The sequence below is a fragment of the Zea mays genome, chromosome 6 (genome assembly GCF_902167145.1).
Source record: "Zea mays cultivar B73 chromosome 6, Zm-B73-REFERENCE-NAM-5.0, whole genome shotgun sequence".
Taxonomy (NCBI): domain Eukaryota; kingdom Viridiplantae; phylum Streptophyta; class Magnoliopsida; order Poales; family Poaceae; genus Zea; species Zea mays.
In genome coordinates this window covers 70,799,713-70,815,139 of record NC_050101.1, presented here as the reverse complement: position 1 = coordinate 70,815,139, position 15,427 = coordinate 70,799,713, and positions in this window count along the sequence as shown.

The following is a 15,427-nucleotide window of genomic DNA, read 5'->3' as shown; positions in this document are numbered from 1 at the left end:
TTTTTATTTTTTTTTATTTTTATTTTATTTTATTTACTTTCTGTGATCCTAGTTACTTTATTTTAGGTAGGTTAATCATTGTTCATGTTATTGAAATAGGAAGTTTAATTTAAAATTCCGTTATGCTAGTTGATTCATGTAGTTAATTGTTTATCTCGTGCAATGTTGATCAACTTAAAATGATTAGGTTTCCATTAGTGTATATGTAACAGAATTCTTTTGTTAAGAACCAATTGTAATTGATCGTTAGTGCATAAGATTTAACCCCCTGCGAGACCCTTTCCCGTTTCTTTCTAACCATAACAAATGCGATATCGAATGTCATACTTGATGCATATTCACTTTATTTGTCATCTTGTATGGTGTACTGTTCTTTTGTATTAAATATGTGGATGGATGTATGTATGTTTGCAATCGCATAGAGAACGATCCGGTTGAAGAGCCCGAGGAATTCGCAGGAGAAGCCCCTGAGCAGCAGTCGGTTGGTGGAGGCAAGTGTCCCTTGACCTATCTATGTCCTATTCATTATTTAATTCACCTCCCGCTTTACACATTTATGCCTAAGGATTGACTAGCTTTTGTTATCCATGTCCTTGCTTACCTATTTGGGTTGGATTATTACTGTTTAGCTTTATGCTATTGCTCAAACCCTAATCAATGAACATGATGAGATTATCTATGATACGCTGTTTTCCCTTCTCTTATTATGATGTTGTGCTTGTGGTCATCAAGGGGGCTCGAGCGGTTTCTCGAGTGCCTCTCCGTAAGGACCTGTTCTATGGATGACCGCCCGGGAAAACAGTGCAACCATGAGGGTAGAATGGGGTGCCTTTAGCTGAATAATTAGAGGATCCGGGGTGTAGTTCACTTAGCCGTCGTGCCGTCAATGGGGCTCGGTGTATGCGGCTCGCTCTGCCAAGTTTGGGTTCGCCCCTTGGGGAGGAGTGCGGTGCATTTAGGAAACCTAACGGGTGGCTACAGTCCCGGGGAATCTTTGTAAAGGCTACGTAGTGATGCCCTGCTGGGTCACCTTGGTAGTGATCAATGGAGAGTCATGATCTCCGGGCAGAATGGGAATCACGGCTTGTGGGTAAAGTGCACAACCTCTGCAGAGTGTTTGAAAACTGATATATCAGCCGTGCTCTCGGTTATGAGCGGCCAAGGGAGCTCCAGTGATTAGTGGTACTTGATCAGAGATACTTTGGTACAGGTGGTTATGAGATCGATGGTTTTGGTTATGACTATGGTGCTGGTAAGTGGTATTCTTTCCGTTTGGAAAGAGTACATCGGGTTAATAACTTGGGTTAATGCTAAAACTTGGCTTTCTACTAGTAAGTAATAATCTGACCAACTAAAAGCAACTGCTTGACTTATCCCCACATAAAGCTAGTCCACTACAGCCAAACAGGATACTTGCTGAGTATGTTGATGTGTACTCACCCTTGCTCTACACACCAAACCCCCCCATCCCCAGGTTGTCAGCATTGCAACCACTGCTCAGGCGAAGATGAAGCTGTGGAAGGAGACTTCCAGGAGTTCCAAGATTACGACGAGTTCTAGGTGTGGGTTAGCGGCAACCCCCAGTCGGCTGCCTGTGAAGGCCGCGGTTATCTACGTTTCTTTTCCGCACTTTGATTTATTGTAAGAACTATATGGACGTCTTAGACGTATGATGTAATCGACTATTTCCCATATTAATACTATTTTGAGCACTGTGTGATGATGTCCATGTTATGTAACTGCTGTGTACGTGAATAACTGATCCTGGCACGTACATGGTTCGCATTCGGTTTGCCTTCTAAAACCGGGTGTGACATAAGTGGTATCAAAGTCGTGCTGACTGTAGGACCGCTAACCTAGAGTAGAATGGTCGTTCTAAGGATTATAGACCTCTGTCCCTACCTTGACTTTGATATCTCTTCAAAAGTTGGTCCTACCGACCAAACCTATGTTCTACTATATATTATACCTTGCTAAAAAATTGTGTTTCATTCTGATCCTTCATTTACTTATTACTTGCTGGTCATATTAATTCTATTCTCACCCTTTTGCTTGCGATGTCTTTTGTAGATGGCTCGACTTAGACACACTGCACGAAAGTCCGTCATCCCCTTCTTACCCTCCCGCCTTGCTGAGCGTCCGCTTCGCCGTCCCGTGGCCGGACAGTCCAGCCACTTGGAGAGACTACACCACCGCCTGCGTGAGGAGCAGGAACGTCGACGACAGGAGCAGCAGGGCTCTTCTTTCTCGCTCCACCAGGAGATAGAGTCTGTGAGGAGCTGCTCCCCTGTGCTTCCTCTGGAGCCGCCCCCTGCATCACCACTGGGCGCCCCAGCTTCTGGAGTAGCTGCTGGAGGAGACCCAGATGACGGAGATGGCGACGACAGCTCGAGCCACGACACCGACTTCTCTGCTAACCCTGAGCCGGAAGGATGGGTTGCTCGACCCATCACTCGCGACGCTGCTCGTGGGTGTCACTTCCACGATGCGCTCGACACCCTGCTACGTCGGGCATTTAACCGGCATACTTGGTCCGTCGAGTATCGCTGTGTGGTCTACCAGCACAGTCGCGGGGTCTACCCGGACCGCTGGGAGGCAACTTGCTTGGTGCGCTGCCCGGAGAACAGTCTCCAGGGTGCAGAGGCCTGTTCAGAGCACTATTCTATCTCTGAGCGGGACTCAGCTGAGGCAGCCATGCAAGATGCTGCACGGCGTGCGCTTTCGCACTACTGCTCGGTTTTCGGTGGGGCAGCTGACGGTCTTGACCTGAAGTATTACCCCCGCCGTCCATCTGGCAGCACAGGAGGCGTGATTGTCTCACCTGTCGGTGAGGGCAATCCTAGGTTGAGCAGCACAGTCAACCTAGCCGCCGTGCTAAACACGGAGCTGGACCATGCATTAGACGAGCTGAGTAGGGCTCGTGCTGAGATCGCCCTGCTGCGGGCTGAGCGCGCGGAACGTCGTCATCTGGATGGTGGTTCCCCCGCTCCCGTCGGGACTCAGCACCCGTACCGCTCACCTCAGCGTGGACACCAGCCTTATGGCAATCCCGACTGCAAGACCAAGATAAATCTAGAACCATAGATCGCTAGAGTTGGATCTTGTAATTAATACGAAATATATGCATAGAAGCTTCAGTCTTAGCGTTAATCTCGGTCTTAGTTAGTCTTAGTTAGACAGGGTAGTTTGCTATATCCTGTGCATTTATGTTTGTCATGATGAACTATGTTTGGTTTGGATCTTTGTAATGATTGTCACCAGAGTGTGGGTATCCCCTGCATTTTGGTTTACATATTATGTTAATGGAGTTAGTTATATAGTTGGGAAACCTTTTATTCCACTTTCCTCTTGATCTGAGAAGCTGTGTGGTCTGTGTTGGAGATCAGTGAAGATGCTCATCTGTTCAGTGCTGTTGAAGAATTCTATTCTCTTTTCTTATGCTGCAAGATCTGCCAGATCAGTTCTGATGTGTGGTTGCATTCTGCAGATGTCAGAGAACAGGCGCAGAGGAGGAAGGCGTGCTCAGCAGGAGCGAGCCGCTCAACAGGAAGAGGTGCCCCAGCAGCAGCACCTGCCGCCCCCGCCCCCGATGTCCATCGAGCAGATGTTTCTGATGCAGACTCAGGCAGTTCAAGCCATCGGTCAGACTTTGGCCGCTATTCAGCAGCAGCAGCAGCAGCAGCAGGCCCCACCTCAGCCTCAGATGCCTCAGATGCCCAGAGACAAGTGTGCTGAATTCATGAGAGGTCATCCACCAACGTTTGCTCACTCTTCTGATCCCATGGATGCTGAAGATTGGCTGCGCACTGTGGAGCGTGAGTTGCATACCGCTCAGTGCGATGACAGGGAGAAAGTCCTGTATGGTCCCCGTCTGTTGAGAGGAGCAGCCCAATCATGGTGGGAGTGTTACCTCGCCACCCATGCCCACCCTGACGCCATCACCTGGGAAGAGTTCAGAGGTAGCTTTCGTCAGTACCATGTTCCTGCAGGTCTGATGACAGTGAAGAAGGAGGAGTTCCTGGCCCTCAAGCAAGGGCCATCGTCTGTCAGTGAGTACCGGGACAAGTTTCTGCAATTGTCTCGCTATGCTCCTGAAGATGTCAACACCGACGCCAAGCGACAGTACCGTTTCCTGAGAGGCTTGGTTGACCCTCTGCAGTACCAACTGATGAATCACACATTCCCAACATTCCAGCACCTGATTGACAGAGCAATCATGACAGAGAGGAAGCGCAAGGAGATGGAAGATCGTAAGCGCAAGATCAGTGGACCCTAGCCTGGAAGCAGCAATCGTCCTCGTTTCTCAGGCAATCAACCTCAGCAGTTCAGGCAGAACCAGCGTCCACCTCAGCAGCATCAGCAATTCCAAAGGCAGTACCCTCAGAATCAGTACCAGAACCGTCAGAGCAATCAGTCAGGAGGTCAGTTTCAAAGGCAGAATCAGCAGGCACCTCGCCTTCCTGCCCCAGCAAATCAGCAGAACAGTCAGGCAGCACCAGCTCAGGTTGGAAATAGAGCATGTTTCCACTGTGGAGAGCAAGGCCACTGGGTGATGCAATGTCCGAAGAAGGCAGCCCAGCAGCAGTCAGGCCCCAATGCCCCAGCAAAGCAGAATGTGCCTCAGCCTGGAGCAGGCAATCGCTCTCAGCCGCGCTATAATCATGGGAGACTGAACCACTTGGAAGCTGAAGCAGTTCAGGAGACCCCCGGCATGATAGTAGGTATGTTCCCAATCGACTCCCATATTGCAGAAGTGTTATTTGATACTGGAGCAACGCATTCTTTCATTACTGCATCATGGGTAGAAGCACATAATCTTCCAATTACTACCATGTCAACCCCCATTCAAATTGACTCAGCCGGTGGTAGAATTCGAGCCGATAGCATTTGTTTGAATATAAGTGTGGAAATAAGGGGGATAGCGTTTCCCGCCAACCTTATAGTAATGGGTACTCAGGGAATAGATGTCATCCTAGGGATGAATTGGCTAGATAAGTATCAGGCAGTTATCAGTTGTGATAAAAGGACCATCAAGTTAGTGTCCCCACTAGGAGAGGAAGTGGTGACTGAGTTAGTCCCGCCTGAGCCAAAGAAAGGAAGTTGTTATCGGATAGCTGTGGATAGCAGTGGAGCAGCCCCGATTGAGAGGATCAAGGTTGTGTCCGAGTTCCCGGATGTGTTTCCAAAGGACTTACCGGGTATGCCACCAGAGCGGAAAGTTGAGTTTGCTATAGAGCTTCTTCCTGGAACCGCCCCTATCTTTAAGAGAGCTTATAGAATATCTGGACCAGAGTTGGTTGAGCTTAAGAAGCAAATTGATGAGCTGTCAGAGAAAGGTTACATCCGGCCAAGCACCTCGCCTTGGGCCGCCCCTGTCCTATTTGTGGAAAAGAAAGATGGCACCAAGAGGATGTGCATCGATTATCGAGCTTTGAATGAGGTCACGATAAAGAACAAGTATCCTTTGCCCAGAATAGAAGATCTGTTCGACCAGTTGAGAGGAGCCAGTGTGTTCTCCAAGATAGATCTGAGGTCAGGTTATCATCAGCTCAGGATCCGACCTTCGGACATTCCGAAGACGGCATTCATTTCCAAGTATGGTTTGTATGAGTTCACAGTGATGTCTTTTGGTTTGACCAATGCACCAGCCTTCTTTATGAACTTGATGAACAGTGTATTCATGGATTACCTTGATAAGTTTGTGGTGGTATTCATTGATGACATTCTGATTTATTCTCAAAGTGAAGAAGAGCACGCAGATCATTTGAGGATGGTATTGCAAAGATTGCGAGAGCACCAGTTGTATGCAAAGTTGAGCAAATGTGAATTCTGGATTAATGAAGTCCTGTTCTTGGGTCACATAGTCAACAAAGAAGGATTGGCTGTGGATCCGAAGAAAGTGGCAGACATTCTGAACTGGAAAGCGCCAACAGATGCTAGAGGAATCAAGAGCTTCATTGGAATGGCCGGATATTATCGGCGATTCATTGAAGGGTTTTCGAAGATTGCGAAACCAATGACAGCGTTGCTAGGCAACAAAGTTGAGTTCAAGTGGACCCAGAAATGCCAAGAGGCCTTTGAAGCGCTGAAAGAGAAGTTGACTACAGCGCCTGTCCTAGTCTTGCCTGATGTGCACAAGCCCTTCTCGGTGTATTGCGATGCTTGTTACACAGGTTTGGGATGTGTGTTGATGCAAGAGGGAAGAGTTGTGGCTTACTCGTCCCGACAGTTGAAGGTTCATGAGAAGAATTACCCAATCCATGATCTAGAGTTGGCAGCAGTGGTTCACGCACTGAACACATGGAGGCATTACCTGTATGGACAGAAATGCGATGTTTACACAGACCACAAGAGTCTGAAGTACATATTCACTCAGTCAGAGTTGAACATGAGGCAGCGAAGATGGTTAGAGTTGATCAAAGACTATGAGTTGGAGATTCATTACCATCCAGGCAAAGCAAACGTAGTGGCAGATGCTTTGAGCAGAAAGAGTCAAGTCAATCTGATGGTCGCTCGTCCGATGCCTTATGAGTTGGCCAAGGAGTTTGACAGGTTGAGTCTCGGATTTCTGAACAATTCGCGAGGAGTCACAGTTGAGTTGGAACCTACCTTGGAGCGCGAAATCAAAGAAGCGCAGAAGAATGATGAGAAAATCAGTGAGATCCGGCGACTGATTCTGGAAGGCAAAGGCAAAGATTTTCGAGAAGATGCAGAAGGCGTGATATGGTTCAAAGACCGCTTGTGTGTTCCCAATGTCCAGTCCATTCGGGAGTTGATTCTTAAGGAAGCTCATGAGACCGCTTATTCGATTCACCCTGGCAGTGAGAAGATGTATCAGGATCTGAAGAAGAAATTCTGGTGGTACGGAATGAAGAGGGAAATCGCAGAGCATGTGGCTATGTGCGATAGTTGCCGAAGAATTAAGGCAGAGCACCAGAGACCTGCTGGATTGTTGCAACCGTTGCAGATCCCTCAGTGGAAATGGGATGAAATTGGTATGGATTTCATAGTCGGATTGCCTCGCACTCGAGCCGGCTACGATTCCATTTGGGTAGTAGTGGACCGCTTGACCAAGTCAGCCCACTTCATACCTGTCAAGACCAACTACAACAGTGCAGTATTGGCAGAGTTGTATATGTCTCGGATCGTTTGTCTTCATGGTGTGCCAAAGAAGATAGTGTCAGACAGAGGAACGCAGTTCACCTCTCATTTCTGGCAGCAGTTGCATGAAGCTTTGGGCACGCATCTGAATTTCAGTTCAGCTTATCATCCGCAGACAGATGGCCAGACCGAAAGGACCAATCAAATTCTTGAAGATATGTTGAGAGCCTGTGCGTTGCAAGATCAGTCCGGATGGGATAAGAGATTGCCTTATGCAGAGTTTTCCTATAACAACAGTTACCAGGCCAGTTTGAAGATGTCACCATTTCAGGCGCTCTATGGAAGGAGTTGCAGAACTCCGTTGCAATGGGACCAGCCCAGAGAAAAGCAAGTGTTTGGGCCAGACATTTTGCTTGAAGCCGAAGAGAACATCAAGATGGTCCGAGAGAATCTAAAGATAGCGCAATCAAGGCAGCGAAGCTATGCAGACACAAGAAGAAGAGAGCTGAGTTTCGAAGTCGGAGACTTTGTCTATCTGAAAGTGTCACCAATCAGAGGAGTCAAAAGATTCGGAGTGAAAGGCAAGCTAGCACCCCGCTACATTGGTCCGTATCAAATTCTCTCAAAGCGTGGAGAAGTGGCTTATCAGCTCAGCCTGCCAGAGAGTTTGTCTGCTGTGCATGATGTCTTTCATGTGTCTCAGTTGAAGAAGTGCTTGCGTGTGCCAGAAGAGCAGTTGCCAGTGGAAGGTCTTGAAGTCCAGGAGGACTTGACCTACGTTGAGAAGCCAGTGCAAATCCTTGAGGTTGCAGACCGAGTCACCCGAAGGAAGACCATCAGAATGTGCAAAGTCAGATGGAGTCACCACTCTGAGGAAGAAGCAACCTGGGAGCGTGAAGATGATCTGATGGCTAAGTACCCAGAGCTCTTTGCTAGCCAGCCCTGAATCTCGAGGGCGAGATTCTTTTAAGGGGGATAGGTTTGTAACGCCCCGAATTTTGCAGTTGAATTTTTTCTTTTCTTTACTCGCCAAAATTCGGGCGTTACCTTTTCTTTTTCTTTTTTCCCTCGCTAAACCTTGACCTTTTCCAAAGTTCTAGCGGGATTCGGTTTGGATTTCCCGTGTAAGAAAAACCCTAAATACTTTATGTTGTTTGATGCACCATGCCGAACCTTGCATTTCTTTTGATTGCTTTGAAAGTGCAAATGCATTCATGTAGAAAGATCGGATTTCGAAAATGAGGAGAAGATCTTTTCTTTCTTTTTCTCTCTCTTTCTCTCTCCTCTTTTTCTCTCTCTCCCGCGCCGTGGGCCGACCCCGGCCGGCCCAGCCGCCCTTGCGCCCCCTTTTGGGAACAAAAAGGCCCAACCGCCCCCCCACCTCCCCTTTTTCCCCAATTCTCTCTCCCTCCCTCTCATTTTCTCTCATTTTCTCTCCCCCACCCTAAGCCGCCGCCGCCCCTACCCCACTGCCCTAGCGCCGGCCGCCGCCCTCGCCGTCGGCCGCCCCTCGCCGGTGAGCCCCCCTCCTCCCTCTCTCCCTCCTCCCTCCCTCTCCCCTCCCCCTCCTCTCTCCTCGGCAGCCCGGCCGCCTGGCCGCCCTGGCCTGGCCGCCTTGGCCGCGCCGCCCTGGCCCCAGCCGGCCACGGCCGCCCCTGGCCGCGCGCCCCAGCCCCCGCCTGGCCAGCCCCAGCCGGCCCCTGGCCAGCCCCGGCCGCCCGCCTGGCCGCCCCCGGTCGCCCTGGCCCCTGGCCGCGTCCCCCTGCGCAGGGCCGGTTCAACCGCCCTAGGGCCGGTTCAACCGCCCCCCTCTGTTTTTTTTATTTTTATTTTATTTTATTTACTTTCTGTGATCCTAGTTACTTTATTTTAGGTAGGTTAATCATTGTTCATGTTATTGAAATAGGAAGTTTAATTTAAAATTCCGTTATGCTAGTTGATTCATGTAGTTAATTGTTTATCTCGTGCAATGTTGATCAACTTAAAATGATTAGGTTTCCATTAGTGTATATGTAACAGAATTCTTTTGTTAAGAACCAATTGTAATTGATCGTTAGTGCATAAGATTTAACCCCCTGCGAGACCCTTTCCCGTTTCTTTCTAACCATAACAAATGCGATATCGAATGTCATACTTGATGCATATTCACTTTATTTGTCATCTTGTATGGTGTACTGTTCTTTTGTATTAAATATGTGGATGGATGTATATATGTTTGCAATCGCATAGAGAACGATCCGGTTGAAGAGCCCGAGGAATTCGCAGGAGAAGCCCCTGAGCAGCAGTCGGTTGGTGGAGGCAAGTGTCCCTTGACCTATCTATGTCCTATTCATTATTTAATTCACCTCCCGCTTTACACATTTATGCCTAAGGATTGACTAGCTTTTGTTATCCATGTCCTTGCTTACCTATTTGGGTTGGATTATTACTGTTTAGCTTTATGCTATTGCTCAAACCCTAATCAATGAACATGATGAGATTATCTATGATACGCTGTTTTCCCTTCTCTTATTATGATGTTGTGCTTGTGGTCATCAAGGGGGCTCGAGCGGTTTCTCGAGTGCCTCTCCGTAAGGACCTGTTCTATGGATGACCGCCCGGGAAAACAGTGCAACCATGAGGGTAGAATGGGGTGCCCTTAGCTGAATAATTAGAGGATCCGGGGTGTAGTTCACTTAGCCGTCGTGCCGTCAATGGGGCTCGGTGTATGCGGCTCGCTCTGCCAAGTTTGGGTTCGCCCCTTGGGGAGGAGTGCGGTGCATTTAGGAAACCTAACGGGTGGCTACAGTCCCGGGGAATCTTTGTAAAGGCTACGTAGTGATGCCCTGCTGGGTCACCTTGGTAGTGATCAATGGAGAGTCATGATCTCCGGGCAGAATGGGAATCACGGCTTGTGGGTAAAGTGCACAACCTCTGCAGAGTGTTTGAAAACTGATATATCAGCCGTGCTCGCGGTTATGAGCGGCCAAGGGAGCTCCAGTGATTAGTGGTACTTGATCAGAGATACTTTGGTACAGGTGGTTATGAGATCGATGGTTTTGGTTATGACTATGGTGCTGGTAAGTGGTATTCTTTCCGTTTGGAAAGAGTACATCGGGTTAATAACTTGGGTTAATGCTAAAACTTGGCTTTCTACTAGTAAGTAATAATCTGACCAACTAAAAGCAACTGCTTGACTTATCCCCACATAAAGCTAGTCCACTACAGCCAAACAGGATACTTGCTGAGTATGTTGATGTGTACTCACCCTTGCTCTACACACCAAACCCCCCCATCCCCAGGTTGTCAGCATTGCAACCACTGCTCAGGCGAAGATGAAGCTGTGGAAGGAGACTTCCAGGAGTTCCAAGATTACGACGAGTTCTAGGTGTGGGTTAGCGGCAACCCCCAGTCGGCTGCCTGTGAAGGCCGCGGTTATCTACGTTTCTTTTCCGCACTTTGATTTATTGTAAGAACTATATGGACGTTTTAGACGTATGATGTAATCGACTATTTCCCTTATTAATACTATTTTGAGCACTGTGTGATGATGTCCATGTTATGTAACTGCTGTGTACGTGAATAACTGATCCTGACACGTACATGGTTCGCATTCGGTTTGCCTTCTAAAACCGGGTGTGACAGCCGGCACGCCCGTTCTTCGCACTAGCTCCCCGAACACCAATCCGAAGGTTAATAATTGTAGTCGGGCACTCGATGAGCGTGACAAGGGCAACTTACCGGTGGTTTGAGCACTGTGAAGTCCTGTCTATGACGAAGTACGGTGTCATGGTGATTCCTCCACTTTGGCGAGAAATCAACAACAATTTAGTTGATCGATTGCCCCGCGGCGGCCACAGATAGGTGTGGGATGACTCAGTCACTTGTTAAGACCACCCGTAATGCAGAATCGGTGAAGCAGGCGAGAGGACCGCTTGGCGGCGATCTTGTCCGCTTACATCGATGGTGGCGGCTAGTCCCGATCCTCGACGCGCCCGACGATGGTGACCTCGGCTTGATGTACAAGGAGGTGGTCCGGTCTTGCTTAAATACCCGGAAGTCCAGCTAAACCCGCATCAATCGCGGGTGGTTGCAACGGCTGGAGGATCCCTAGCGTGGCGATGCTTTCGCGTCGGAGCTGGTTGGTCCAGGGTAAGAGATGTGCTGACAACATGGGCCACACGGAAGTGAGAGGAGCACGTGTGACGCAGGGGCCCACCAGTCAGCGGGTCACACACATAGCCGCGGTAGGGCGCTGGTCCTCTGGCCCCATCTGTCGGTGCCTAATACCCGTGGCCGTGACGAGGAGAATAGGATGGGCCGAATTCGGCCCCAAAGGCGCCATACCAGTGTTTTCCCCATCTCCCTTTTTTCCTTTTCTTTTCTATTTTAATTTCTTTCACATTTTCAAATTTCTATTTCAAATTTCCACCATTCAACTCAAATTCTAATTCCTATTTTAAATTCAGATTCCCCATATCAAAAATGATCCAATCATGAATATAGACATTATTATTTCCATATTATTATTTATTCTCCTTCCCATTATATAATTCTAGTATTAAATGATTTAATCACCATTTCTTTCCTCATTTTCTCTTTTATGTTTTCATTTAAAATTTTGAGGTCAAATTTAAATTATGATACTTCATTTTAATAGGATGTATCACCACAAATTATAAGCAAGAAATGCATCACCCCATTATTTATTTAGTGGCTATTTAACTAAATTGACATTATTAATTGATTATGAAAAGGAAAGGTCATAGTAAATTCTCCAAAGGCTTTTTTAAAAAAAAATCTAGAAATAGTATCATAAGTATATCTATTTATTTTATTATTAATTTCTTTTTCTAACAATTTTGGGCTTTACAAATCCTACCCCCTTAATAGAAATCTCGTCCTCGAGATTAGTAAGAGAAAGGATGCATCTTTTTTTTTCTCAAAACATGTGCACAAACAAAAATCTTGGCATGATGCATAACTCATTAGCAAAGCATAGGCTCAATAGACCTTATTATTATTCCTAAAATAGTGTAATACTAGCTACTAACTAAAGTACTTTTTGGATCGTACAAACACAACTTCTAATAAAATATATTTATTTATATATTTATTTTTACTCTAATCATGTTGTTTGTTGCCTTCTTCACCAACTTCTTCTCCTTTAAACAACACTTCTTCTTGGTTTTCCGATTCACCAGGTTCAGCTTCTACTTCCACGTGGTTGACCTGCCCCCGGTTGATGGATAAGGGCTGATTCTTGCCTCCCGAGGCTTGACCCTACTTCATTGGAGCTGGAGTAGTGTAAGCGGCACTATTGGGACAGTAGTTGGCATAGTGTCCTGACTGTCCACACTTAAAACATGACCTATTTGTGGATGTATTAGGAGCAACAGGTCCCGCTGGGGTGCTTGCTTAAGGAGTAGCTTGTGTCTGTTGAGTCTATTGCCCGGAACTACCACGAGTAGGTGTACTCGAAGTAGTAGTATATCGAGGACGAGAACTACTTCCAGCCTGTCCCTAGTTGGCAGCCCTTCTCTTTTCTCCAAACTCAAACCTCTTGTTTTCCACAGCAATAGCTTTGTCTAGTAGTCTTTGAAAGGACGGGAAAGTGTGTGATACCAGTTGGTATTGTAGTGGTCCGATTAAACCTTCCAGAAAGAGCTCCTGCTTCTTCTCATCATCCTCAACATCCCTAGGAGCATATCAGGATAGCTGAATAAATTTGTCTCTATATTTGCTCACGGACATACCTCCTAGCTTAAGGGATGGAAACTCCTTCCATTTAATCTTCATAAGTCCAGCAGGAATATGGTAATTCCTGAATTGAGTGGAGAATTCTGCCCAGGTGATGGTGTTGACAGCAGCGTGGGCAGTGCAGTATGCATCCCACCAATCTGCAGCAGGGCTGATAATGCAACCCGATGCATATAGCACCTTCTCTCTGTCAGAGCACTGAGCTATATTGAGCATCTTGTCCACAGACTTTAGCCAGTCATATGCTTGTAGTGGGTCCGCGGAGTTGGAGAATGTCGGTGGTTTGTGGCTCAAAAACTCACGGTGCATATCCCTAGGTGGAGCTGCTGGTGGTGGTGGAGGTAGGGGTGGTTGTTGTTGTCTTTCCATCCTTTCTTGTCTCATATCTTGACGCATCTCCAGCCGTTCCTGACGCATCTCCTGGCGTTCTTGCCTCATCTAATTTTGCATCTCGTGCATCGTGTTTGTGATTTTCTATAATATCTGCATCTGAGTGGCAACCACTGGATCTGTTCTGGCCGATGGAGGATTTGGAGAATTCATTTCTGTTTGCTATTGTCTGATAATCCTCCCATTGTAAGGGTTGGTTGGTAGATCGATTCCTCCTCCCCTCCTGGTATTAACCATCTGGTTAGAGACATATAGTAAGACAGTTTTGCAAGGGGAATTACTTAGTAGGCAACCAGATAGGCTAGTAGCTGGGCATAAACTGAAGGTTCTTTGGTAGGGCTTTGATCTGTTGTTTTATGTCAATATTGGGATAACTAGTCATATAAGGTGAATGTTCAAAGGTAAGATAGAATCTGTCAAGATGAGATAGATATATGATACTAGTTGTATTCTAATGGAGAGATAATATAGGTTGTCTAATTATTTTATAAGTACATTTTTATGCCTATGCGTATATGCAGATGCAATTGTGGACATTACTCCACAACTCATCACATTCACTCAAAGATCCAAATCAAACAAGTTTCATAAGAATAAACATTCAAACATATAGATATTTACAAAAATAGTTTTGTTTTTGTTCCTAAGATTAGGTCTCCTATCCCTAAGGGTCACTTTAGGTACATGATTTCAAGGTGTGAAATCTCCGCGGTGCAATGCATATGACAAATTAAGTTTAGTTCCATAAATTAATCATGTGAGAGTCTGTGCTGCTCATGACCATGAGCACGGCTGATATACCAGTTTTACACTCGGCAGAGGTTGCACATCTTTACCCTTTAAATGAACCGGTACGCATTTATAGCCACAGGATCTAGGATCCGTGATCCAAAATCAACCACGGTAGCTTCTCATCCACGGCCTCGATTCCCCTATCCACGATCCAGATCCCATGGGCTGAAAGGGTATCGCTACGCTCAATCTGAGCCGTCCAACCGAGAGCCAATGGCCCAGAGACCTTCTTTCAGTCACCTGGCGCTCGGCCCCAGCAGCATATAGTACCGGCGCGGCGGCGGCCATGGCCGGCACGCCCCTTCATCGCACTAGCGCCCCGAACACCAATCCGATGGTTAATAGTTGTAGCAGAGCACTCGATGAGCACGACAGGGGCAACTTACCGGTGGTTTGAGCACTGTGAAGTCCTGTCTATGACGAAGTACGGTGTCGCGGTGATTCCTCCACTTTGGCGAGAAATCAACAACAGTTGAGTTGATTGATTCTCCCGCGGCGGCCATGGATAGGTGTGGGATGACTCAGTGACTTGTGAAGGCCACCCGTAACCTAGAATCGGTGACGCGAGCGAGAGGACTGCTTGGCGGCGATCTTATCCGCTTACGGCGATAGTGGTGACCAGTCCTGATCCTCGATGCGCCCGGCGATGGTGACCTCGGCATGATGTACAAGGAGGTGGCCCGGTCTTGCTTAAATACCCAGAAGTCCCACCTAAACCCGTATCAATTGCGGGTGGTTGCAACAGCTGGAGGATCCCTGGCGAGGCGATGCGTTCGCGTCGGAGCCTATTGGTGCAGGGTGAGAGATGTGCTGACAACCTGAGCCCGCGCGGAAGTGAGAGGAGCGAGTGTGAGGCAGGGGCCCACCAGTCAGCGGGTCACACGCACAGCCGCAACATGGCGCCGGTCTTTTGGCCCCATCTATCGGTGCCTAATACCCGCGGCCGAGACGGACAGAATAGGATGGGCCGAATTTGGCCCCAAAGGCCCCATACCAGTGTTTTCCCCATTTCCCATTTTTCCTTTTCTTTTCTATTTTAATTTCTTTCACATGTTCAAATTTCTATTTCAAATTTCCACCATTCAACTCAAATTCTAATTCCTATTTTAAATTCAGATTTCCTCATATCAAATATGATCTAAACATGAATATAAACATTACTATTTCCATATTGTTATTTATTCTCCTTCCCATTATATAATTTAGTAATAAATGATTTAATCACCATTTCTTTTCTCATTTTCTCTTATATGTTTTCATTTAAAATTTTGAGGTCAAATTTAAATTATGATACCTCATTTTAATAGAATGTATCACCACAAATTATAAGCAAGAGATGCATCACCCCATTATTTATTTGGTGGCTATTTAACTAAATTGACATTATTAATTGATTATGAATAAG